Source organism: Oryctolagus cuniculus, chromosome 5 (assembly GCF_051225735.1).
Source record: "Oryctolagus cuniculus isolate XC-2025 breed Fujian yellow rabbit chromosome 5, ASM5122573v1, whole genome shotgun sequence".
NCBI classification, from domain to species: Eukaryota; Metazoa; Chordata; class Mammalia; order Lagomorpha; family Leporidae; genus Oryctolagus; species Oryctolagus cuniculus.
In genome coordinates, this window is record NC_142871.1 from 65,060,695 (window position 1) to 65,085,865 (window position 25,171).

The following is a 25,171-nucleotide window of genomic DNA, read 5'->3' on the forward strand; positions in this document are numbered from 1 at the left end:
AGGGAGTGAGCCAGTAGATGGAAGATCTCTCTCTCTCCATCTCTTTCTCTGTCACACTGTCTTTCAAATAAATAAATAACCAAATAAACAAGACAGGCAACAAAGGTTTTGTCCTCAAGTCATGGTTATGCCCACTACTAGTTAAATTTACTGTATTGTTAAAGAGTATGTCAATAATTAATATTCAGATTTCCAAGCACCAAAGCAGAAAATAGGAAAGGCCATGAGTTGAAGGAAACCACTTTAATATGATTAAAGGGCAGCTGACAGTTAAATATTAGTTAGAAAAGACTGGGAAGGCAGACACGATAAAGAACTCAAAATTGTGGCGGCCATTGTGGTACAGAGGGTTGAGCCATCACTTGGCAAACCTGCATCCCATATCATAGTGCTTGGGTTGGGTCCTGGCTGCTCTGCTTCCAATCCAGCTTCCTATTAATGCATCCTGGAAGGCAGCAGTAGTGACTCAAATACTTGGGTTCCTGCTAAACACCTGGGAGACCTAGATGGCGTTCTGGGCTCCAGGCTTCAGCCTGGTGCAGCCCTGGCTGTTGTGGCATTTGGGTGAGTAGATCTCTCTCTCTCTCTCTCTCTCTCTCTCCCTGACCCCCACTTTTGCTCTGCCTTCCACGTAGATGAAAATAAACATGTAAAAAGTCCTTTAAAAAAATGAACTAAAAAATTCACCATAGTCCCAAGCCACTGAAGAATGCAGGACAAAGACCCTAGTCTGTAATCAATCTTTGTGGTGATGACCTTGAATCTTTACAAAATAATGAAATGGTGCTCAATATTCCATTTAGTGGAAGTCCATGCCTAATAACCTAGATTTACAGGAACCTGATGTTTCCAATCCACCAGCACAGCTTGCCCTTTCAATGGAAATACCATTGTGTTCCTCAGTGCCTTCACTTCTCCACCCTTTCTCACCTTATTCTAGCCTGATGCCAGCCACCCTTGCAGGTGGGAGGATAGCTATTGTAACTCCAAGTTTAGATATGAGGAAATACATCAGAGGACTTTCTCAGCATCATCCTTCTCCTTAGGGCAATTTAAATATTGAGTAGCACAAACTTAAAGAAACAAGCATCCCAGTTTGGGGGGATCAGGCAGTGTTTCTTCTGGTTCTTAGATAACAGAATGACCAGCATTGTCTCTCAAGCTCTCAAGCACTCAAGAAAGCTTCCTTTTTGCCCTGAAGGAAGGACTGGGTGCCTCTTAAAGAAAAGCAGCCCTACCCTGGAGCCATAGTTGCTAGAGTAAATTTCAAGGGAAGGGAGACTGATTTCTGCATCATCAGCCATCCCCCCTCCCCAGTCCCATGCAGGCACATGTGTGCATGCACGTATGTGCACATACACACATGCATGCATGCACACACACATACATGCACACACCAGTCTTCATTGGCTTTCCCTCTATTTTCTGCATGTTCCATTGAAATTGGGATGGGAAGAGGTCAAGAAGGGAAACCTACTCAAACATAGGAAACTGGAAGTACTTAGAAAAAAAAAAAAAGAAAAGGAAAAAAAATAATCACAGAATCTTCTGTCAGTAAGCCTGAAGTCTGTTCAGTTGACACTTGGCATCTGATTACACACTCCTGCCAACTTGATTTAGTGTGCACACTTGTGTTTTTCTTCGATTATCAAAAACCAAATAAAGCTTTCTTTAACAAGTTATTGTGATGGATGGCCTACTTTTTAACTCTGCTTATTAATGCTAACCTTTTATGAGAGCCCAAATTCACACCAACAGAATACAAATCCTTAAAGGATTCCAGAGCATGGGCCGGGGGCTGACCCAGGGATGCAGGTGTGACTGCTGGGGTGGGGTGGGGTGCCGCCCCAGCCTGGTCTCCACCAAGTTCACTTTCTGCCCCTTGGATGCAGAGATTTCAGGAGTGAAAGGACCCCTGTAGCTCATACCCATTGATGGACTTGTGCAGATAACTAAGGGCCAACCGTCAATCCACAAATTATGCAAGTCACAGAACAGTGGTCTTGTGTGGCAGAACATTGCGTTAGGATGTTCTATTACTCAGGGCAAACCCTGTCTCTCTCTAATCAATGTCACCATGAAAAAGAAGAGGAGACTGGCAGTAGGAGGAGCACAGTAGACACACAAACAGCACTCCAGAGAATTGTAGACCTGGACTGGGTCCACATTAGTCTATAAACTCTAGGCTGAATCTCTCCAAGGCTCAGCTTCCTCATCTGCAAAACGGGGGCGATTACTCTATAACCTCCATATAGATCACATAGATGGAGTTGCCTGCATACAAGCAGACCTAAATACATATGGTCTTTCTTTCTCCTTAGCTTTAGGTAAAATTTCAAGAGGAAAAAGAGAAAAGAAAAAAATCAAGCATGTCATTAACAAACATGGTGCAGCATTTATCAGTAGGGGTAAATTACTAGCGTGTGGAATATTCACATCTATTTCTCCAACCACTTCAGCTTCTTCTTGGCACTGATGAATGAACAAGCAAATTCATCAAACTTGCAGTTCCAATATTTTTTAAAAAATGTAACTAGAAGAAAATATAAAAGCTATAAACTCCTCATTTACCTATATTTCAGTTACTCATGTTATTTGGAGATGCCTCTTGGGTAAGTTTACATGAGTAAACAACACAGGAAACATAAAAACACACACAGGTGTACATAGCTGAACAACGGGGATACCTCTGAGAGACGCGTTATTAGACAATCTCATGGTTTTGAGACTATCATAGAGCACACGTGTATAAGTACATGTTACGACTGTTACAATTCACCAGCAGTCTCAGGGATCCTCAGCTTATATGTGGCTTCTGGTTATGCAGCACAGAACTGTACAATATTCTACTTTTCTCAGAATATAAAAGAAAGCTCGGGTGGGCTTTGTGCAGCGGCAGGTTAAGCTGCCACTTGGGGCACCTGCACTCTTTATCAGAGTGCCTAGGATCAAGTCCCACCTCTGCTTCCAATCTTTCTTTGCACTAATGTGCCTGCGAGGCGGCAGATGATGGGCCAAGTACTTGGGTTTCCATCACCCATGTAGGAGACCTGGTTTCAGCCTGACCCAACACTGGCTGTTGAGGGCATCTGGGGAATGAGCCAGCAGATATCTCTCTGTCTTTAAATACATACACACATACGCACATAAAAATTAGAGTATAAAACCCCATTGTACCAAATAATCCATGTAGACACTCTCCCATCCAGGAGGCACATAACTCCTTCTTCCATAAGTGTGGGCTGGACATAGTGACTGTCTTCCGAAAGCTATGGTATGGAAAGGTGGAAAAGAGTAACTTGTCTATGGAGAAACCTGGCAATACTGCCTCAGCCAGGTGACCAAGGTCCACGTCAGCAGTGATAAGCCACCTTGACAACTGGTACCTTTGACAGGATGTGGTGGAATGACACTTTCCTCTGTGGTCTTCCTCACCAAAAAACACCCTCGTCTAATTATCAAAAGTAAATAAATAATAACAAAATAAGCAAAGGCAGACAAATCCCAGCTCAGGGACATTCTACAAAATACCTGACCTATACTCCTAAAACTCCCAAGGTCTTGAAAAAAGAAAAGTCAGAGAACTCTTCAGAGACTAAAGGACCCAAGGAAAATGGCCATTCAGTGTAGCGTGTGGGGTCCTGGACACGATCCAGGAGCAGAAGGAAGACATTAGGGTCCCAGCTGAATAAAGGAAGAACCTGTCAAAACTGGCTCATTAATTGACAGCAGTAAGATGTTAACAACAAAGGAAACTGGGTGTGAGGAATACAGAAACTGTACTTTATTCTCGTTTTTCTGTAACTCTCAAGTTGTTCTAAAAACGTATGGTCTATATAAGAAACACTAGAAAACATCATATTAACAAAACGTTTTTAATAACTATATACTTTATTACTAGCAAACCTATTTCTCCAGATCAAATGCCCTTCATTTCAGCTTTATGAAAAACAAACAAACAACAACAACAAAAAAAAAACAATGATCTTCTACTGAGGGGAGACCCCTCATTAAAAAATCAACTTGTATGCAGTTCCCATGTAAATATCTGGGGATCTGCACAACTCCTTCTCCTGGTAACATAGCCACGGCCAAAGCCTACTAAGCCAATGCCTGTGTTCATTCCTCACCTATAAACCCAAGAAGCTGTACTAGATCATCAGAATAATCCTTCACAGTCCACAGTCCCGCTGTTGTCAGAATCCTTTCTCCAAAGCCAGAGGCACACATTCAGAATCACGAAGAATCCTCTCCCTCAATACACACACGCTCCCTTCCCTTTCCCAGCCCAGCCCAGGCTCCTCTCTCCTTCCCAAGTGGGCCTGGCCTTTAATCTGCCCCTGCTCCCACTTTATCCTGATGACTGACGGGAGTCAACCGTGAGGGGGTGTCACTAAATCAACATCCCTCCAGGGTCCCTTTCCAGAAACAAACAAACAAACAAAAAAAATCCTGGCAGCTGGCCTTGGAGCCAGGCTGGTTCAGCTTGGTCAAAGTGGCTGCACCATCCATCATTGAGAGATGAGGGGACATGTGCCCAGGGTCAGACAGGCCAAGCAACTGTGTGGACTTCCCAAACCCAACCACTGCGCGAGCACACACACACACACACACACACACAGTTTGCCTGTTTCTAAACTTAGTTGCTTTATTCTCAACACAGTGCCCTCCAGCAGGGAAGGGTGACGGTGCCCAGGTCATCCTCTATGGCCAGGTCACCATGAAGTCACACACTCAGGACTCAGACACACACACAGCCCAGAGTGTTTTCCATTAGCCTGTGGTCATTAATATTGCCTTCCGGCTGCCATGCTGTATTTGGAAAATGGCCCCGATTCTGCCGCTACTTCCAAATGTCATCTAAATGTGCTTTAACTTAAAGCTGATTCCAAATAAACAAGATCGTTGCTTCCACACAGACGGATGTGGAATTCTGTCTTGTCCTTTAGGAAGCAAATTGAAAACTTAGTTTTAACCTACTGTTCAGTCATTCCCCCAGACATTTATTAAGTGCCAACTAAAACACCTGCTTGTGATTCTGCCAGTGCTGGGGATATAGAAGCAAGGGAGACATAAAGACACGGCCCCCCAGTCTACAAGCAGAGAGGGAGACAGCTGTAAATAACTGCAGGCCATATGTACGCGAGGCTCTTAAGAAAGCACTGGAAGATCTACAGTAGCATGGCGCACCAGAGCCAAAAGGTAGAGACAACCTCGATGCCCACCAACAGGCGAATGGACAAACAAAATGTGGTCTGTCCAGGCAATGGAATAGTACTCAGCCAAGGAATGGATTCCGAAAGCAGCTACAGCATACATGAACCTTGACTACATTATGCTAAAGGAAATCAGCTGGGCACAAAGGGACACACACTGCATGATTCCACGTCTGTGCGTACCTAGAATAGCCCAATCCAGAACAGAGGGTATGAGGGTCCGGGGGTGGGGGGCTGGTTATTACTTAGACAAAAAAGTTCTGGAAACAGTAGCGATGATGGCTGTACAACCTTGCGAATGGACAAACTGCTGCAGAATGACGCACTTACACAGGGGCCAAATGGTAAATTTCATTGCGCGCACGGTTTGCTAGAATTCTTTTTAAAAATCGCACCCTACTACCTCTTCAAAATGAACACACCACAAGAGTAGGTGCCGAAAATCAACCTAAGGTGGGAATTGGGGATTGGGACGATATTGATTTAATACACTGCATGATTCAAAAGTCTGAATAATATAAAAAGAAGCTCCGGGAAGAGGCAAACCCTGGTGAGGTTCTCCACCCGTGCCCCTCTCCGTGCCCCTCCATTCCTGCATTCCTGCCTGCCAGGAAGATCCTTGCGGCTGCTTTCTTCTCCAGTCTTCCCCTGCTGCCTTAGCAGAAGCAGAAGCAACTGTATAGATATTGCCATCCTTTGCATACAAAAGGTGGCAGACTCCGGTCCCCGCTTAGCACTTCATTTCCATCTCAAGTGGTCTGACATTTTTAAACACACACACCACTGCTGCAGAGTCTAGAGGGGGGCACAGAAATATTTTCTCGAGACAAGTGGCACTCCTTCACAAGTGCAAAGAAGTTCACTTTCTACTTCATTAACAAAAGTTAAAAGAAAAAGAAAAAAACACACAGAGAGAGAGAGAGAGAGAGAGAGAGAGAGAAGGAAAACAAAGAAATGTTAACTTCAAGAAGCATTTAAGGTTGGCTGACTTGCCCTGGGGGAAAAGTTTACAATGTGTAAAGCTCCTCTTTCAAAGCGGCCTGATTTCCATAGCCCGCTAAGAGATTACCACCTTGTAAAAGAAAGGAAGAGACGCACCCCCCCCCCCTTCTTTGAGTTATCCATCCCAGAAAAGGGAACACTGGTGGGGAGGGTTGGCCTCTAGGTGACCACTGCTCCAAGAGCCAGGCTCTCTCCTCTTCTAAAGGGAAGGAAATCCGCTGGGCACCCTCTGGGGCTGGTATCTTGAACTCTATGAACTTAAGATGTTCTGGCTCCCAGAAACACAGCAAACCATGCAACAACGCGGGCCATCACCTTCCCCAACTATTTTGGTCACAATCATTTACAGCTCTGGCAATTTGAAAAAAGAGAAAGCCACCTGTCGCTGGAAAACCAACTGCTTGCCTTTTAAGGTTCCGTGAAAAAAGTGTAACTTTCTATTTTCTCTGGCTGAAGGAAAAATTTAGAAAAGCAATGACCGCAGACTGAACGTTAAACTATAAACACCTATTATTACCATTGACACTTAATCTATAATAATACATTTATATTACAGATTTATACTGATATTATAGACTTAAGGTAGACAATGTATGCATCAAAATAATGTGGTTTCAAAAATTTTTTAAAGTCCTAAACATGTCACCATTTGCAGTCTTCCAAGCCATTTATTGAATATTTTTATGCAAGCATTTTATTGAACATCTTTTATGTGCCAGAAGCTGTTTTAGACACGAGAGACATTAACAGTGAACAAGGCAGATGAATGAACTTCTGGTCCTCATGGCATTAGCATTTTGGCTAAAGACAACAAACAGTAAAAAGGCAGAGAAATTAGTCAATTCATGAGACAGAGACATACATCTATGAAATAATAAAATACAGCAGGGGAAGGGGTTGGGGAGAGCGGAAGCGGCAGGAGAAAGGGGGACGAGGAGAAGAGAGAGACATTTCTACGCATAAGAACCAGGACACAGAGCCCCCTGGGGTGGGAGCAAGGGCAGCACACTGTGGCCGGAGACAGGCAAGCAGCCTGATCTTTGGCAGACAGGCCTGCCCTCCAAGCTCTTGGCAGCACTAATACAGAGGAAAAGCCTTGGTTGGGGTGGGTGTTGGGTGCAGCGGGTACGAGGCCATTCAGGACACCTGCAGCCTGTATCGGAGTGCCTGGCTTCAAGTCCCAGCTCCACTCCCGGTTTCAGCTTCCTGCTAATAAGCACCCTGGGAGGCAGCAGGCAATGGCTCAAGTCCTGGGTCCCTTGTGGGAGACTCGAATTGAGTTTCCAGCTCCTGGCTTCAGCCTGGCCCATACCTGGCTGTTGCAGGTATTTGGAGAGTGAACCAGCAGATGGGATTTTTTTTCCCTCACTCTCTCTTAAATAAATAAAAATAAGTAAGTTAATTAATTGACATTAGAAAAATAATGTATTGGTTTTTGATGAAAATGGTTCTACGGTGAAAGAAGGAACTTTCAGGAAAGGCTAAAAGGCAGTTATATGCTGGATGAAGATAATTTCAGTTTGGGCAAGTGCCTAAATAGTATTAAATAATATTGCCAGTTTAGAAGGAGTAGGTGGGATGAGAGACACACTGGAATTATCAACAATCTATTGTTCAAGGGAAAGTTGCCTGGGAGAAAAAAAAAAGGACATGGCAGATCTTATACAACTAACTGCACATTTATTCGCATCTAACAATTAAAAACAACAACAGCAAAAAATAGAGAACAAGGAGTCAACACTGTGGCACAGTGGGTTGGGTGGCTGCTTGCAACATCCCATACGAGTGCTGGTTCGAGTCATGGCTGCTCTGCTTCTGATCAGTTCCTGCTAATGTCCCTTGGGAGGCAGCAGAAGTTGGCCCAAGTACAATGCCCCGCCACCCACGTGGGAGACCCTGTTGGAATTACTGGCCCACCCACAGCTATTGTGGCCATTTGAGATCCTTCACCTGAGCACACCTGGCCAGGAGCTGGAGGTGGGGGAGGCCTGGAAACTGCAGGGAGCAAATCAGTGGCCTGTGTGTGTGTGTGTGTCCGGTATGCTGGGTATCCCTGGTGTGTGTAGTGTGTGGCGGTATGTGTGTGGGTGTATGGGTGTGTACGGTGTGCAGTGTGCTGGGTATCTGCTGTGTGTGTAGCATGTGGTAAGTGTGCATGTGTGTGGGGTATGTGTGTGTTTGCTGTGCAGTGTGCTATGTATCTGTGGTGTGTGCAGTGTGTAGTAGGTGTGCACGTGTGTGGGATAATGGATATAGTGTGTAGTACGCTGGATATTTGTGGTGTGTGTAGTATGTGGAGGGTGTGCATATGTGTGGGGTTTGTGTGTGGTGTGCAGGGTATTTGTGGTGTGTGTAGTGTGTGGTGGGTGTGCATGTGTGTAGGGACATGGGTGAGACTGACTGGGAATAGGATCTTCAGCCACGTATATCCTGCTCTATTTCAGTTGGATATTGAGGTGCGCTTGGATCACTGCCCAGCCCCACCCATTTGCAATGTCACTGTTGATGGTATTAGAAATATCACTGGGTCCAAGTGCTTAAATTAGGTCTTCCGTCTCCCACTCCTGTTCTCCTTCCAGCACAGCAAGCAGCCTTGCGGGGTGGGGTGAGACAGCAGGGGGAAATGAGGGGCTCCCGCTCTGGGCACCAGGACCTGGCAGAAGAGCTCAGCAGGCCCCATGCCGCAAACTCTGCCAGCTGACTCCTCTCTCACCTGCCGCCCCTACCTGCTTCCACCCTAGGAATCAGAGCCAGAGGGTCCTGTACTCTCCCAGCAGAGAGACCAGTGGAAGAGCTAGGTCTTGGTCTCTGTCTCTCTCTCAGAAGCAAGGTTTAAGGTCACTGTTGTCAACATGAAGAAATGCCAGCGCAGCGTCAACTTCCGTTCATACATGCCAGCCAAAATCGGGCAGCAGAGCTCCTCAGATAGCCTTACCTCTGGGATGGGCATGAAAAAAGTGACACCGTTAAGCCGTCCGTATATCTTGGGTACTACTCTAACAAGATAACTCATCTTTTAAAATAGAAAAGCTTGGGGCAGGTGTTAGGACACTGCTTGGGGTGCCTGCACCCATGCCAGAGTGTCTGCCATTCAAGCCCCGCATCCTGCCGACGCACACCTGGGAAGCAGCAGGTGATGGCTAAGCCAGTGTACCTGCCACCCATGTGGGAGATCCTGACAGTGTTCAGCTCTTGGCTTTGGTCTAACCCAGGCCCATGCGTTGTGGGCATTTGGAGAGTGAACCAGCAGATTAAAGATTTCCCCCCTCTCCTGCCCCACCGCACACATATACACTTCTCTCTTTCAAATAAATTTTTTCAAAATTTAAAAAAATTAATTAGATGTCCCAGGTGATAGAAGTCTCTTTATCATCTGCAACCATAGATTTTTCTAGATGGGATACACTAAGAATTGGATTGATTCAGCACATAATAAATAATGTGTTAGTGTAGATGTAAATGTGAGATTGTATGTTTTATTGGCAGTAGCGGGTTATCATGTGTGTACATGTGTACACACACATACATTATTGAGATTCTTAGGAAGCTTTTCAATAAAGAGACTTCTGTTCCTTAAAGAAACAGAGATAGAGGATGGGAAATGCCTACAGGGGCGTGCCCTGCCAGATTCTTGTGTTTCTCAAGCTGTGAGACTTAATTATACAAACTAAGTCAGCCTGCTGAGGGCCAACAGCCAACTTCCCACACTCTGCAGAAGAGGGACTGAGCCGTCTTGGGAGCCCCTCGCTCTCAGAGTGGCCAGACTTGAGCTGTCTCTGACTCCCCATGGCAGTGACTTGGATATTCTAGATGATCAGTTCACACCCAAGCCAGAGGCCAGCATTGTCTACCCCGTCAACCCCCGCCAAGCTAGCTTCCTGCTCAGTTTCATTGTTTTCTCTCTTCAGGTACCCCAAAAGCAGTAACTCATTTTTATTCTCCCCTTGACATAGTTTATTTTCCTTGCCTAAGTACATATGTAGCTCTCCTCTCCTGCCTTCTTCCACCCTGACTGCGGCTCTGAATATGTGTGAAGTTTTTAAATAAGCAGAGATCTTAGAAACAGTAAAACATCATCCTGGGGAAACTTGCCTAAAGAATGCTAATTGCACCCCCCAAGTAAATGTATACCCTTCTACATTTTTCCTTCAGCCTGCTGTGATCCAGCTCTCTGGACCAGAAGGAAGAGAAAATAATCCTAAAAAAAAAAATCATGTTAATGTCCCCTACATCGTAAAATGGAAATGAAATGCATCCACTTTGAAGCTCCAGAGTCACATTTTAAAGACTTAGTTGTCACGTCTACACTTTGCTTGTATTGCATTCATTTGGAATTTGGCCAAATTCTTTGCTTCAACTCTCTTGTCAAAGTGAATGTGACCTTGTTCGAAGACACCAAGCCCAGGACACCCCCAGCCTCCCCTGCAAGTGTAGCAGGGAGCAGCAGTGATGTAGACAGGGGCAAGGACACCAGCGACCAGAGAGAAGTTGCAGGTGGCAGCCTCCGGTGGGAGCAGGGGATGCAGCAAGCAACAGAGGGACAGAGCAGGGCAGTACCAGAGGCACCAGGAACCCAAGCATCTCCTCCAAGGTAAGCCTCAGAGAAGCCCTGGAGACGGAGGCGATGAGCACAGAGCCAGTCTCCTCTGGCCTCTGCCCTCTGCTAAGAGGCACCACCGAACACCTCTTCCGCTGAGCTGTTACTGACTGTGCCTGCCTTTCCTGCCTGCCAGTCAGGGGAGGGGGAGGGGCGGCCTAGAGAGCAGCCTGCTAGACCCGTCTGTATCCCCTGTACCACGGGCTCCCCAAATCTTTACAGTAGTACAATGGGCCCATTAGGGACAAAAGTGTGATTTTTGAAAGGGTGGGGATGGGTGTAGTTCCAGGACACCCAGTTCTGCATACAGAGGGTGTTCCCACGAGAGTAGGTCACATGGGATATGGCTGTTTCCTAACAGGCTTTGAGAACAATGTGGGATTAAGGTGCTCTGAGTTCAGTCTGTACAGAATGAAAAGCTACTCGGGGGTCTGGGGATAAAGAGGTTTAATAAAAACGGTGCCTCTGAGCTGGGGGTTTGGTCTAGCAGGTAAGAGTGTGCTTGGAGTGCCCGCATCCCCTGTGCAGTACTGCTCTGAGACTCAGGATTTGGAGAGTGACCTAGCCGACACAAGATCTCTCTCTTTCTCTCCTTTCAAATAAATAAAAGTAAATAATTTAAAAAGTCAAGAGTACTATTATTAAAAATGCACTGAGGACACTTATAAAATAATCAGTATTAACTTGAGTGCGCTGTGTTACGGCCTGTTAGGGCATCTTCCAAATCATACGCCAGTGGCATGGGCTACACCGGGCTGGAGTGTTAGAAGAAACCTGCAGTGCTCTTAAACTTGCTGTGAGATACCCAGGCCAAAGAGAAACAGATGACTCTTCTGAGCAGAGTAGCCAGAAGGATTCCCACCTTCCTTGAACACTCCCTTCTTACTACAGCCAGGGCCTGAGCAGGGAGCAGAGCAGCAGCCTGGATGGGCGGCTGGGAGTAGCTGGCACTAAGCCCTGGCTGGGAAGTCGCAGAGCCGAAAAGAAGGGAGTGAGATCTCCAGTACATGTACCACCCGAACCCTGAGAGTACTGTGGGGATATCTGACAATGGTCTTACCTTCTTACGCTGATTTTTTTTAAAGTTTATGTACTTTTTTTTTTAAAGATGTATTTATTTGAAAGTCAGAATTATAAAGAGAGAGGGAGAAACAAGGAGAGAGATCTTCCATCTGCTGATTCACTCCCCCAGATGGCTACAACAGCCAGCCCTGGGCCACACTGAAGTCAGGAGCCAGGAGTTTCATTTGGGTCTCTCACATGGGTGACAGGGGCCCAAGCACTTAGGCCATCTTGCATCACTTTTCCCAGGCCATTGGCAGGGCGCTGGATCTGAAGTGGAGGAGCCAGGAAACGAACTGGCGCCCATCTGGGATGCTAGTGTCACAGGTGGTAGCTTTATCCACTATGCCACAACACCGGCCCCTCTTCCATTGATTTTTAAATTTTTATATTTCTGGTGGGAAAAAGCGAGTGGGGATAAATTGTAGGAGGGTAGAAGAAAAGGGAAGGTTACATAGGAAGATTAGAAAATAATGAGAAGCCAAATGATGTTTAAAAGATTAGAATTAGATTAGAAGCTACATGATGTTTAAAAGAATCTTGAGCTTCATTTTCATCAGAGTTCAGGTTCACCCCACAAAGCAAATGTATTTAAGTTCTCAAAATTATGAGCTGGCGTTCTTTGAGGAAGTAGAGTTGCTTCTTTCTCGGGACATGTTTTTCCCCTTTGCTACAAAAGCAAAGATTTGCCGTAAGCCACTACTCAACCACTTGGTGGTCTAGAGAAGCCACTGCTACCATCCCTGGAAGGAAGAAAAAAGATACCCATTGCTCGGACAGTGGCCATTCAAACACACTCAGAAAGCGTGGGCACACAGCAGGCATGCCTCAGTGCAGACAAGGCTGAGCCCTCCCCAGAATACAGCTCTTCCCAGGCTTGGAGGAATCACACACCTTCCCCAGGAAGAAGTGAAAGCTGTGAGGAGGTAACAAGCATTTTGGGTGAGGACTGACCTTTAGAATTTAAGAGGCTTGAAGAGGCTCATCTGGGGTCACAAAACCAATCTGCTGCCTTACTTCTAGACAGAGAAACCACAGGAAGCAGGAAGCACTCCACAGAATTAGAAACTCCACTGGAATTCCAATCCAGAAGGCTATCCTGGGCTGGCGCTGTGGCGCAGTGGGTTAACACCCTGGCCTGAAGCACCGGCATCCCGTGTGGGTGCCAATTCGAGACCCGGCCACTCCACTTCTAATCCAGCTCTCTGCTACGGTCTGGGAGAGCAGTAGAAGATGGCGCAAGTCCTTGAGCCCCAGCACCCACGTGGGAGACCCGGAAGAAGCTCCTGGCTCCTGGTTTCGGATTAGCACAGCTCTGGCCATTGTGGCCAATTAGGGAGTGAACCATCAGATGGAAGACCTCTCTCTCTCTCTCTCTCTCTGCCTTTCAAATAAATAAATAAATAAATAAATAAATAAATAAAGAAGGAAGAGCCGGGTTCTAGTCCTGGTTTCTCCTTTTCCAGTCCAGCTCTCTGCTGTTGCCCAGGTAGGCAGTGGAAGATGGCCCAAGGGCCCCTGCACCCAAATGGGAGACTAGGAGGAAGCACCTGGCTCCTGGCTTTGGATCAGCGCAGCGCCGGCCAGAGTGGCCATTTGGGGGGTGAATCAACTGAAGGAAGACCTTTCTCTCTGTCTCTCTCACTAACTCTTTCTGTCAAATAAATAAAAATTAAAAAAAAAAAGGATATCCTAACCTAAATTTCTCTAGTTCCCAGTATTAAAATTATCCAGACTTAAATCCATGAAGAACACATATTTTAGTGAGAGAGTATCTTATATATTTTCCTATGGTCCAAATTTTTCTTCTCCTTCATTCAACGCCCCTCAAAAAATGGGACAAGGACATTTTCCAGTTTTATACTTATCCTTATATTTCAAAACAAACTTGCACTAAATATTTGCAGAAAAATTCTAGGGGTGTCTGTGAGAAATTGAATCTAATAGTCTAACTTGCAAACCCAAAGTTTGGAATGGCAAGTTGCTTTTTCCCCCAATTCAAAATGTTTTCTGGATTGGCTTTACTCAAAACCTGAAATCCAAGGGGGGTGCCTGTGAATAAGCAGGAAATCTAAGCGGCATTGATTTTGCAAGTTATTGAAGGATATATACAAAATAAGACCTCTTGAAATTAAACACCTGGTTTGACAGCTTCACTAATTACTGTCCACCCCACAGAGGAAGGCCAAGGCCTGTGGGCAAGCAGACAGATTAGCCACAGTTACTCAATAAGACACCATTTAGTAGAGACAAACCCTGGGAGAGAAACCTAAGAAGTCATGTGCATATCCAAACAGGCGGCCACAGAGTAAAGAAATCCCCTTAAGTCACTTTCGGCTTCATTAGCACATGAAAATAGGGTAATTGAACATTCTTCAGCCTTCCATCAAGTGCCAAAATCAATCATTCATGGAAATTAAGTTTTGATAAGAGGTGTTTAAACACTGTCAAAGACTTCTTGAATGTGTCATTCTTTCAGCCTTAAGAAGATTCCAGCCAGTACTTAACTGTACAAAAGGACTGGGGAATGAAGGGTATCTGCTGTGTTGTAAACTTAACAACATTACAAGAGAAACTAGGTACCGGAAAAGGAAACCTAAGCGGAGTTCACTGTTTCTGGAAAAATACTTTTTTGGGGGGACAGTTGTTACCCCTTTCCCAAACATATGTTTTGATAAGCTTATAATGATACATGTTAAATTAAACACCTACTCTAAGAAAAAGCAGTTGCATGCCAAGAATATTTTAATCACAGAGCCAAGATGTACCCAACGGAAGTGGATGTAATCTTTGATGGCTTTAATAGTTGTAAATGCTTTAATGCCTACATTTATAGCAAGATGTGCCATACCATTACCACCGCAGCATCCTCTTCCTCCTTAATAAAATAAAATAAAATAAAATAAAATCTGTCCCGATTTTGTGTTTCCAACAACTCAAAACCAAAAACCAATCACCAATCATTAATCATAATCCTTAAAGGAAAAGAATGCGCTTAAGAATAATGTATTACACCCTCACTAGCAAAACCTTTCCTTTCTTTTCCAAAGTAAGTTATCTTCTGAACTGCAGGAAAAACAGAAAGTCAGTCTACAAAATCATCTCGCTCTTTTGTCAAACCAGATTCTCTCAGCCCACAAATATTTACAAAGTGTCAAGAAGTTACTCAGGTTATGCTTATCTTTACTGCCACAAATATCAGTCTTTTAAACAATATGAGTCAATAGTTACATTCATTAATTCCAAACAAAAGGATTCTAAGCTTAGGGGCTGGGGTGAAAGATGAACAATCCGCTAACAATCTGTGTTGGCATCAATGTCTCTTTTTCTACCTTCACAGTGCCCCGGCCCACAGGGGTACACGCATTCCAGCTCAGAGGCACCTGGGCCCTCACCCAGCAGCTCTGGCTCCAGAGCTGAGCAGTAACTTGTTACAATGAATGCAGAGGTCAGGCTGCAGACAGCGCCAGACCCCCTGTGGCTTCTCTGGTAGTTTAGCCCCTCTGCGAACCTTTGATCTGACTATCAGCAAACACACACTCCCATATTTTGCATTGGCAGGTATAGAGTTCAGAAAAGGGAGGGAGGGAAGGGCCAATGCAGCTCCAGTGATGCCAGCATCCAGCATCCCACATCGGAGCGCTGGTTCGCGTCCCTGCTGCTCTGCCTTCAATCTAGCTTGCTGCTAAGTGCCTGGGAAGGCAGCAGATGATGTCTCAAGTACCTGGGACCCTGTCATCTAAATGGAGGGGCCAGGATGGAGCTCCTGGCTCCTGGCTTTGGCCTGGCTCAAACCTGGGAACAACAGGTATTTGGGGGAAACAAACCAGCAGATGGAAGATGTCTGTCTCTCTGTCTCACCTTCTCTCTCTGTGTCACTCTGTCTTGCAAATGAACAGGTAAATACATCTTCTAAAAAAAAAAATAAATAAATAAAGAGGGGAAAGCATTGCCCACAGAAACAAAATGGTTCTTGGTGTAACTGTCCCGCACCGGAAAGGCAGCCCCTTCCTGCGTCAGCCACCCCTCCCTGCGACTCCCCCACCATTCGCCCCTTTGGAGAAGGCACAACCTGCAAGGCAAGCAGCAGTGCTGGGACCCAGGGCACACAGGCCGTGTTGCTTTGCACGCCAGGTGCACCCATGTCCAAATGTCAGGAAGATCCTGCAGGGAAGGGCAAGTCTGTTCTCACAGATTCTTTATCATCCACATAAACCACTTACAAAATCAGAGAGGGAACAGGAATAAAACACACACACGCTACCAGCAGGCCTTCTTCCCAAGTGGTCAGAGGAAACCGCTTGCCCGTTTGGCCTACAGAATGGTCTGGAACTCCAATTCCTCTAACTGTAACAAAAGAAAATTTTATAAGGGATGAAGAAGCTAAAGATAGTTAAAAAAAAATCTCAGGATAATAAGGAAGAAAGTCAGGGCCACAATTCCTACAAAAACAGGACCAAGATGGGGCATGTGCATGAAATGAGGCAAGAGACAACACCAGGGCACACTTAGCACCCAATAAACCGGAAGTCTTGGGGGTTTGGGTTTTATTAATAGGCGTACTGTCTACCCAGAAGCCTCGTGCTTCCTTCTAATCAACTCTTTCCCTTGCTTTTCCATCCCGAGTTAGTGAAATTATTAAACACTTCCTGACTGTAGGGAGCACGACACACAGCAGTCAGCACCTGCGGGGGAGGTCCTGGTTTGTGTTCTTGTCCAGGTGAAACTGTTCCTACTGCTCCCTTTCACCCTCAGAAGACCCCTGCTTTGGACAATAAATTATGTGGCCACTTGGCTCATAATATGTAAATACAGTCTATACACATGATCCTCTGTGCATCCGTAAAGGGATTCTCTGACTATGCATACCTTGCTCTTTCCCAACTTGGAATGGATCAACTGACTCAAAAACAGAAAGAACAAAAAATAGCCACAAACTAATTTCATCGCCCTATAACAAAGTAGACTCCCCAATACCACAATATGGAATCCTGCTGAATGCGCCAGAGAATGGCCAGCTCCGCTCCTTTTCTCTTTGCCACACTCAGCTGAAGAACCTGGCCGAGCAAAGCTGAGACCTGACAAGGATGAGAAATTGAGAAAAATCAGCACTGTGAACCGGTGACTGTGCACTCTCCAGGTACACACAGAAGCATCCAGGACCATGTTTTAGTAAGTTATGGTATGGCTTGAATTGAATGCCTTAAATATGATTCCTTTTCTAGTAGACACAGGCAATTAAGAAGAGAATCTTAAAATATTTATGAAACAACTGTGATGTACATTCACACTGGATGATAATAATCCAAAGTGTTCTATAAGTTTGTATAAAGCAGAATGCATTTCACAAATCAAAGCTCCAGACAAATTCCTATCTTTAACGCTAAAATATACTTCCAACATTAGATGTTTTAAAGATGAAAGAATTTTAAAAGTTTTCCAGGTGAACTATGACAATCCCATTTTTAATCACTTCCCCAAATATGCTGTAAAATCCCTTATTGTCACCAAGAGTCACCATTATCTAACCACTTCTGTCCCACAGCATCAATAAGGTAAATGTTTCTAAGCAATTCTCTCAGAAGTTAAATATTAAATCAAAAAATTAAAACGCTGCTAAGAACCTTGCGATGACCTGAAGGCATTTTAAGAGCAGCAAAGGTTAGAAGGGCAGTTTTCAAATAACACCCATTGTTCTATCCCTGCTTCATGACAAAAGGAGAAAAGAAAGCGATTACCTGGTCTCACCTCCACATCTCAATTCAAATACTGCTCAAGAAAACAAAAAAAACCTCACTTTTGCAACCCAACACCCAGCAGCTTAGTCAAACTCTAGATTTTTCTTCTTCTTTTCCTGGGGTAGGGGGGAGGGTGGAAACAAAATTTATTTTTCCAATTGTGTTCATGCATCGAAATTCAGACCAGTCAAATTGGCAGCAGGTTTGAAGTTAGTTTAGGATCAATTACACAAGGCATATCAATAAAGATCCACGAATTACACAGAGAAAGTATTATATAAATATTTCCCAGTTGAAAATCAGTAATTTGTAGCTATGAGTATCCAAGAAAAAAATTTTGTAATATTTTCTCACTTTGGAAAAAATATTGGCCCAAAATTCACAAGGAAGAGAGAAATAGTACGAATAACCAAGACAACTTTGAAAACCACAGTTGGGGAACTCATTGTATCCAATGTGGAAACATAATTAACCCCACCTAGAGGAATAAGGATAGACAAACAGACCCATGAAAAGCAAAGAACCTACCTAAGCCTATGTGAAATGGGTATGTGGTGGAGGTGGGCTACTGAATTAATGATGCTTGGATAGTTAAACATTCGTTTAGGAAAAAAATGTATTTCTACCTAGCAACAAACACAGAAGTGCATTTTAGGTAAACTGAAGACAAAGTCAAATTTTACAAAACCTTTAGAGGAAAATATGGATACGTATACCTGTAACTTCAGGATGAGAAATTTCTTAAAGGAGAAACAAAAGCACAAACCTGGAAGAAAGGTATGGAAGATTCTGAAGGAAACGCTACAGGGAAATTATGTTTCATTATACTAAACTTCGAGGATGGAAGTTTGGTGCAGCAGTTAAGTTGCTGCTCAGGAAGCCAACATCCCATATCAGAGTGCCTGGCTGGAGCTCTGCCTCCTCTTCCAACTCACTTTCCACTAATGCATAGCCTGGGAGGCAGCAGGGCAAGGACTGGGGTCCCTGCCACCCAGGAAAGAGGCCTGGGTGAAGTTCCCCGTTCCTGGCTTCAGCCTGGCCCACTCCTAGCTGTTTCTGAGTGAATTAGCAGAGAGGAGCTCCCTTGCTCTCTCTTTGCCTTTCAAACTAATTAATTAACTAAAATAAAGCTTCTGCATTTTTCAAGACATCATAAACAATGCAAGCTTAGGTCACAGATTAGGAAAATATTTTTATAATAAACATACCAATACAGAATTAGAATCCAGAATAGACATCAAAGGATGTCAGGAATTTAAAAAAAAAAAAAATGAGTCTCTCCAAACAAAAAATAAGCAAAGGATAAGAACAAGCAATTCACAACAGAGGAAAGGCAGATGTCCAATAAGCTGAAAAGATGCTTAACTTCCCTGGTATTCAGGAAAAGATGGCTTAAAATAATGAGTCACCATTTTATGCTATCTGAAGTGGGAAAATATTTCAAAGTTTGAACTCATCAAATGTTAGTGAACTCTCACCTACTTCTATTGGTAGTGACAATTTGTGCCAACAACTTGAGAGACAATTTTGTGAGATTGATCCAAGTTTTTTGTGAAAAATTTACTTATTTGAAAAACAGAGATACAGAGAGAGGAGAGAGAGATTCTTTCATACACTGTTTCACTCTCCAAATGGCCTCAACGGCTGGGGCTGGGCCAGGCCAAAGCCAGGAGCCAGGAGCTTATTTGGGTCTCCCACATGGGTGGCAGGGGCCCAAGCATTCAGGCCATCGTCCAGTTTCCCAGGAGCATTAGCAGGGAGCTGGATCGGAAGTGGAGTAGCCAGGACACAAACCAGGCATTGTGGATATGAGGGTATGCTGGTATATTAGAAGTACTAGTTCAACCCACTGAGCCACAGTGCTGTCCTCATGTCATTTTTTAAAAAAACGTATTCATTTATTTGAAGGGCAAAGTGTCAGAGAAAGAGAGAGAGAGGGAGAGAGAGACCTTCCATTGCCGGTTCACTCCCCAAATAGCCTCAGTGGCCAAGTGTGGGCCAGGCTAAAGCTAGAAGCCACGAACTCTGACCAGGTCTCTCATGGGTGGCAGGGGTCCAAGCATGTGGGCCACCCTCTGCTGCCCTCCCAGATACATCAGCAGAAGCTGAATGAAATGTGGAGCTGTCGCTGGCAGCAAATCGGTGACAAAATGAGATGCTGGAATTCCAAGTAGCAGCTTCACCCACTGCACATGGGCCCCGAGTCAGATTTGTTAATAAGTCAAATAATACTATGAACACATACAAATATAATAATGAAAGTCTAAAAACCAGGCATGGAAATAACCTTGGTGATGATGAAAGACAGGAGAAAAGAGGTAGAAAGAGTATTTAGGAGACTTTACCATAAAGTAATTGTTTATTTTTAAAAACTGAAGACAGGGCCAGCATTGTGGCACAGAGGGTTTAGTCGCTGCATATGAAGTCAGCACTCCATTAGACTGCTCCATTTCTCATCCAACTCCTGCTAATGTACATGGGAAGTGCTTGGGCCCCTGCACCCACATGGGAGACTGGGATGGAGTTTCTGGCTCCTGGCTTTGTTTAGGCCCCGCTCCTGCTGTTTCAGGCATGGGAGAGCTGTTCCTTTCTTTCTGTATTGCCCCCTATCTCTATCGCTTTACCTTTCAAATGATAAAGAAAGAAATATATCTTTAAAAAATAAATAAAAGCTGAGGCAAAGATGGTTTTGATGTGTCTTGGAGATAGGTACATAGAAATCAGCATATCCTCTATAGCTTTTGCTAGAGTTGAATATATGAGGGACTTCAAATAAGTGGAAAATGGAATTAAAAGATAAACTTACTTTGGTACAAAAGTTTAAAAAGTTTATGCATAATTTTTCACAATATGAAATTTCCATGAACTAAATTTTTAAAGGTTTTTTTTTTTTTTTTTTGTGATGCAGAGACAAGACAGACAGACACAGACAGACTGAGGGAAGCTGTCATCTGCTGGTTCACTCCTCTGATACCAACAGATGAGGCTGGACCAGGGCTGGACCAGCGCTGGACCAGGGCTGGACCAAGGCCAAAACTGGGAGCTGAGAATTCAATGCAGGTCTCCCACATGGGTGGCAGGGACCCAATTACTGAGCCATCACCTGCTGCCTCTTAGGGTGTGCATTAGCAGGAAGCTGGGACAGGGAGACAGAACCCAGACTTGAACACAGACACACCATAGGGGACGTGAGCGTCTTGAGTAGCAACTTGTCCTCCAGGCCAAACGAACTTTTTTTAACCTTCAAAATGACATACGTTAAGCTACTCTGAAATCTAAGACATTTTCTCAAATCTCAACAACCTATATTTAACCCACAGGGAAACCAAGGTACTGCAGTTAGTAAGGCAAAGGTTCTCTAAGAACGCTGGGTCTAAGTTGGTTTCTAGCGCACGCAGGGCCCTGAGCTGGTGGCACATGACCGAGAGCAGCAACCGGAAGGCGTGCTTGCGTGCTTAGAAACACGTGACCCAGCACAGGGACACACAAGCTTGAGAGGTCGGAAACACAAGTGCTTAGCAGAGTCAACAGAGCTCATGGGTGGGATGCTGATGGTGGAGCAAATGTCTTCTATGACACAGAGTCAGCGCCACACATCATGAGCAGATAGGACTGGGATGAACAGAGTGAGGAGAGAGACCTCACAGAGCCAGCTCTGTACAGGAAGCAATTGGAAGGCAACTGGTCCGCCTGTGTATGGGGGGCACCAATGCACTCTCATTCTGAGGTTCGGGAGTCTACCTCATCACCAGTGATTTAGGTCGCCAGAACATTCTGGAAGCTGGTGTCTTGCTCCAGTGTAACGAAAACACAGGAGTTATGTGTCATTTTGTTATCCAAATGTTGTTCTAACGGATCATGATGGATTTCCCAAATTCGAATGGAAAAGTTCATTTTACTATCTTTTGAAAATCCCAAATGTGAAACCCTAGCCAGGTTTCAATAAGGGAAGATGGTATGACCAGCCTCACAGATATAAATAAGAAGAATTTTCCTTTTGATGACACTTGACTGCCTGTGCTTGGACTGACAAAAGATGAGAGCCGATGAAAAGAAATTCCAAGGAGAAACTGAGAATTAATGCCATTTTACTTTATTTTTTATTTATTATTTTTTAAAGATTTATTTATTTGAAAGAGTTACACAGAGAAAGAAGGAGAGGCAGAGAGAGAGAGAGAGAGAGAGAGGTCTTCTATCTGCTGGTTCACTCTCCAATTGGCTGCAACAGCCGGAGCTGTGCCAATCCGAAGCCAGGAGCCAGGAGCTTCTTCCGGGTCTCTGAAGTGGGTGCAGGGGCCCAAGGACCTGGGCCATCCTCTGCTGCTTTCCCGGGCCACAGCAGAGAGCTGGATTGGAAGTGGAGCAGCCGGAACTTGAACCAGCGCCCACATGGGACATCAGCACTGTAGGCGGTGGCTTTACCCGCTATGCCACAGCATCGGCCCCGCCATTTTACTTTAAACTAGGTGAACTGGCTTCCCCGAATCCAACTCAAGGAAAGAGTATTTGAGAATGGAATCCTGGGAGACAGAAAAATCTAAGTGAAGTAAAATTAACTATCAAATGTGTGGAGGGAAACCAAGTGTATTCATTTGACCTCTGGCTGTATTTACAGTCTACACTGCCTATCAAACAAACGTTGCTCTGTTTAGATTAATGTATGTTAGGGATAGAAAATATTATCAAATTCACAGTGTGCTAAATAGGATTTTTAAGTATGTCTCTAATATTTATTTTTAATTTACAAAATAAATAAAGGGTTACTGAGGCCAACGTTGTGGCGTAGTGGGTAAAGCTGCCACCTGCAGTGCCGGCACCCCATATGAGTGCCAGTTTGAGTTCTGGTTGCTCCACTTCTGATCCAGCTCTCTGCTATGGCCTGGGAAAGCAGTGGAAGATGGCCCAAGCCCCTGGGCCCCTGTACCCATGTGGGAGACCTGGAAGAAGCTCTTGGTTCCTGGCCTCACATCGGTCCAGCTCCGGCTGTTGTGGCCATTTGGAGAGTAAAGCAGCAGATGGAAAATCTCTCTCTCTCTCTCTCTCTCTCTCTCTCTCTCTCTCTCTCTCTCTCTCTCTGCCTCTCTGTAACTCTGCCTTTCAAACAAATAAATAAATCTTAATTAAAAAAAAAAAAAGAAAAAAGGGCCACTAGTTTTCAGTTTGATACCCAAAATACACAGGTATTTCAAGTAGGAAAACCTGTGACAGACCTCAATGTTAATCTGTAAGAACAAACTTGCTAGTAAACCATGATTAGAAGTAAATTAAATTTGTACTAAAAATATTTAAAATTCATGTATTCAAACTCGTTGTACTTCGTTATTACATATGTTAATACGAAATAGAAACCAAACACAGAGTTTTCCAACAGAGCATTTCTAAACTCTAATAACCAGTTTACTTTTTAATTCTGCTTAAGCATACAATACCATTTTACTAAGTGAATTAGTTACAAAACATTGACTCTCAGCTGTCAGATGTGAATAAATCCTCCACAAAGTGATCTTTTCTTTCTTTCAAGCAGTGATGCTCATCATTACCGAAGTTTAAAGTATTCCAGTCAAAAGAAACAAATATTTTTCTTCTGCACTGGTAATGTTTAACACACACGCTTTTGTTCATATATTATCCACAGATTGCATTAGAATTCCTAGAACCATATTTAAAATTTCATTAGGGGAAACCTCACACATATTTCACTCAGGCAACTGTTGAAAGACGTTCTGCATGGTGCACAAAAACCTTCTACTGCTTATTCAAGTTTTGTTTCTGGATCTCTTTAAAAATTATGAACAAATGTGGCTAAAATCTCGAAAGAAAAAAAAATCTTCAAATTCAGGTACGTGTTGGAAGAGTAAGAAACCAACATATTTAAGATCTAGCTACCAAACAATAAAATACTGCTGAAATACAAGGTGTATTTTCTTTTTTCAATACATATTCTGAAATGCCAACATAATGCCCGCAGATCTCTCCTTTTTACCAGTAATTTCTATGCCTTCTGATGTTATAGTTTCCAAAGGTAAAGAAATTCTTGGAAAATCTCATTTCTTGCACAGGGATGGGCCCTCTCTGAGGACCACCCTTCCAACTCTCCCTTCAAGAGCGGCTGCTCAGTGAAGTGCCAACTGGGGACAGGGAACTGCCAGTGTTGAGTGCAGTATCATCACACTGGCTGAGCAGAGTATCACTAACTTCAAAGCAGGACAAAGTATCTTGTCGAGAAAGGACTAAAACTGCACCAACAACTAAGCAAATATTCTAGTGCGAACAAAATGCGAGCAGAAACTGAAATTATTAAAAATAAAAACTATAATCCCAGTCTGGACTTTTCTGTTTGCCGTGACACATGAAGTTCTAGAACTCTTTAGACAGCCAGTAAAGGCTATTCAGTACCAAAGGGAAAATATCACTATTGAAAGAATTTGCAGGAAAGTTAACTTGAGTCAATCCTAGTGCCTCATGTTTACGGGTGACATCTTTGTAATCTGTGAATTCTAAATTCCTCACCTTGCACTTTTTACTCCATCTTTCTAGCATGTGCTCAATACCATGTGTCATTGAAATTAGATGTCCTATCTAGAAGATTTTTACTGCTCAGGACTCTAGGAGCCTGGAAGTAGAGTGCAGCGTAGCTGAGTGAACAAATCCTACAGCCATAAAAGCAGCAGAGAAAAAAGCAGGAGCTTTTGCAAGGCCAGCATTTGTTTTTTTATTTACTTAGATGTGGCAAACCAAAATTGTGGTGATGTGACTCCAACCCAGGAGGCAGCGTCCTTGGCAGAAACAATATTTAACTTGTGTCAGAAACATAGAATCCTGGGTCCCCTCTCCCAGAAGAAGATGTCACATCAGCCTCCAGAGATGTTATCACCAAGAGAATGCAAAGCCCCAGGAGCCCAGTGACTCAAAGGGACACACAGTCCCAAGGAGATACAGATCTCACTTTGTTATATTCTTCCTTGATATTTGTTTACATATATTTTGTTAAAGTTAAAATAGCCGTAATGGAGGTAGGCATTTGGCCGAAGGGGTTAAGAAGCTGCTTGGGACACCCTCCTCTGGGTCCCTGCCACCCATGTGGGAGACAACTGGATTGGGCTCCTGGCTCCCTGCTTTAGCCTGGCCCAGCCCCAGTCATTACAGGCATTTGATGGGCCGACCAGCTCTATCTGCCTCTTTGCTTTTCAAGTAAACAAATAAAATAAAATAAATAGCCATAAAGACCGACTGAAGGACTATAGGTTGTTCTTGTATAGAGTCTTGAGTTTGTTCAAAGCCAAACAGATTTCAAACATGGTATACATTAAAATACAGACCAAATGGGACTGTTTTTCGATGGGGGAGGGGTTGAGTGCTATAGAAACCATGTCCATGCTCAGCTTCTTTCTAATGTGTAGGAAACAGATAATTTACAATGACAAATCTTTAACACATCACATACGGTCTAAGAATTACAAAGTGAATGGATATTATATATTGGGTGGGCATTCCGCTCAATATTTTGTCTTAATGTTGTCTATTCGATTTAGAAATGCTTACTAATGAACTTTTCC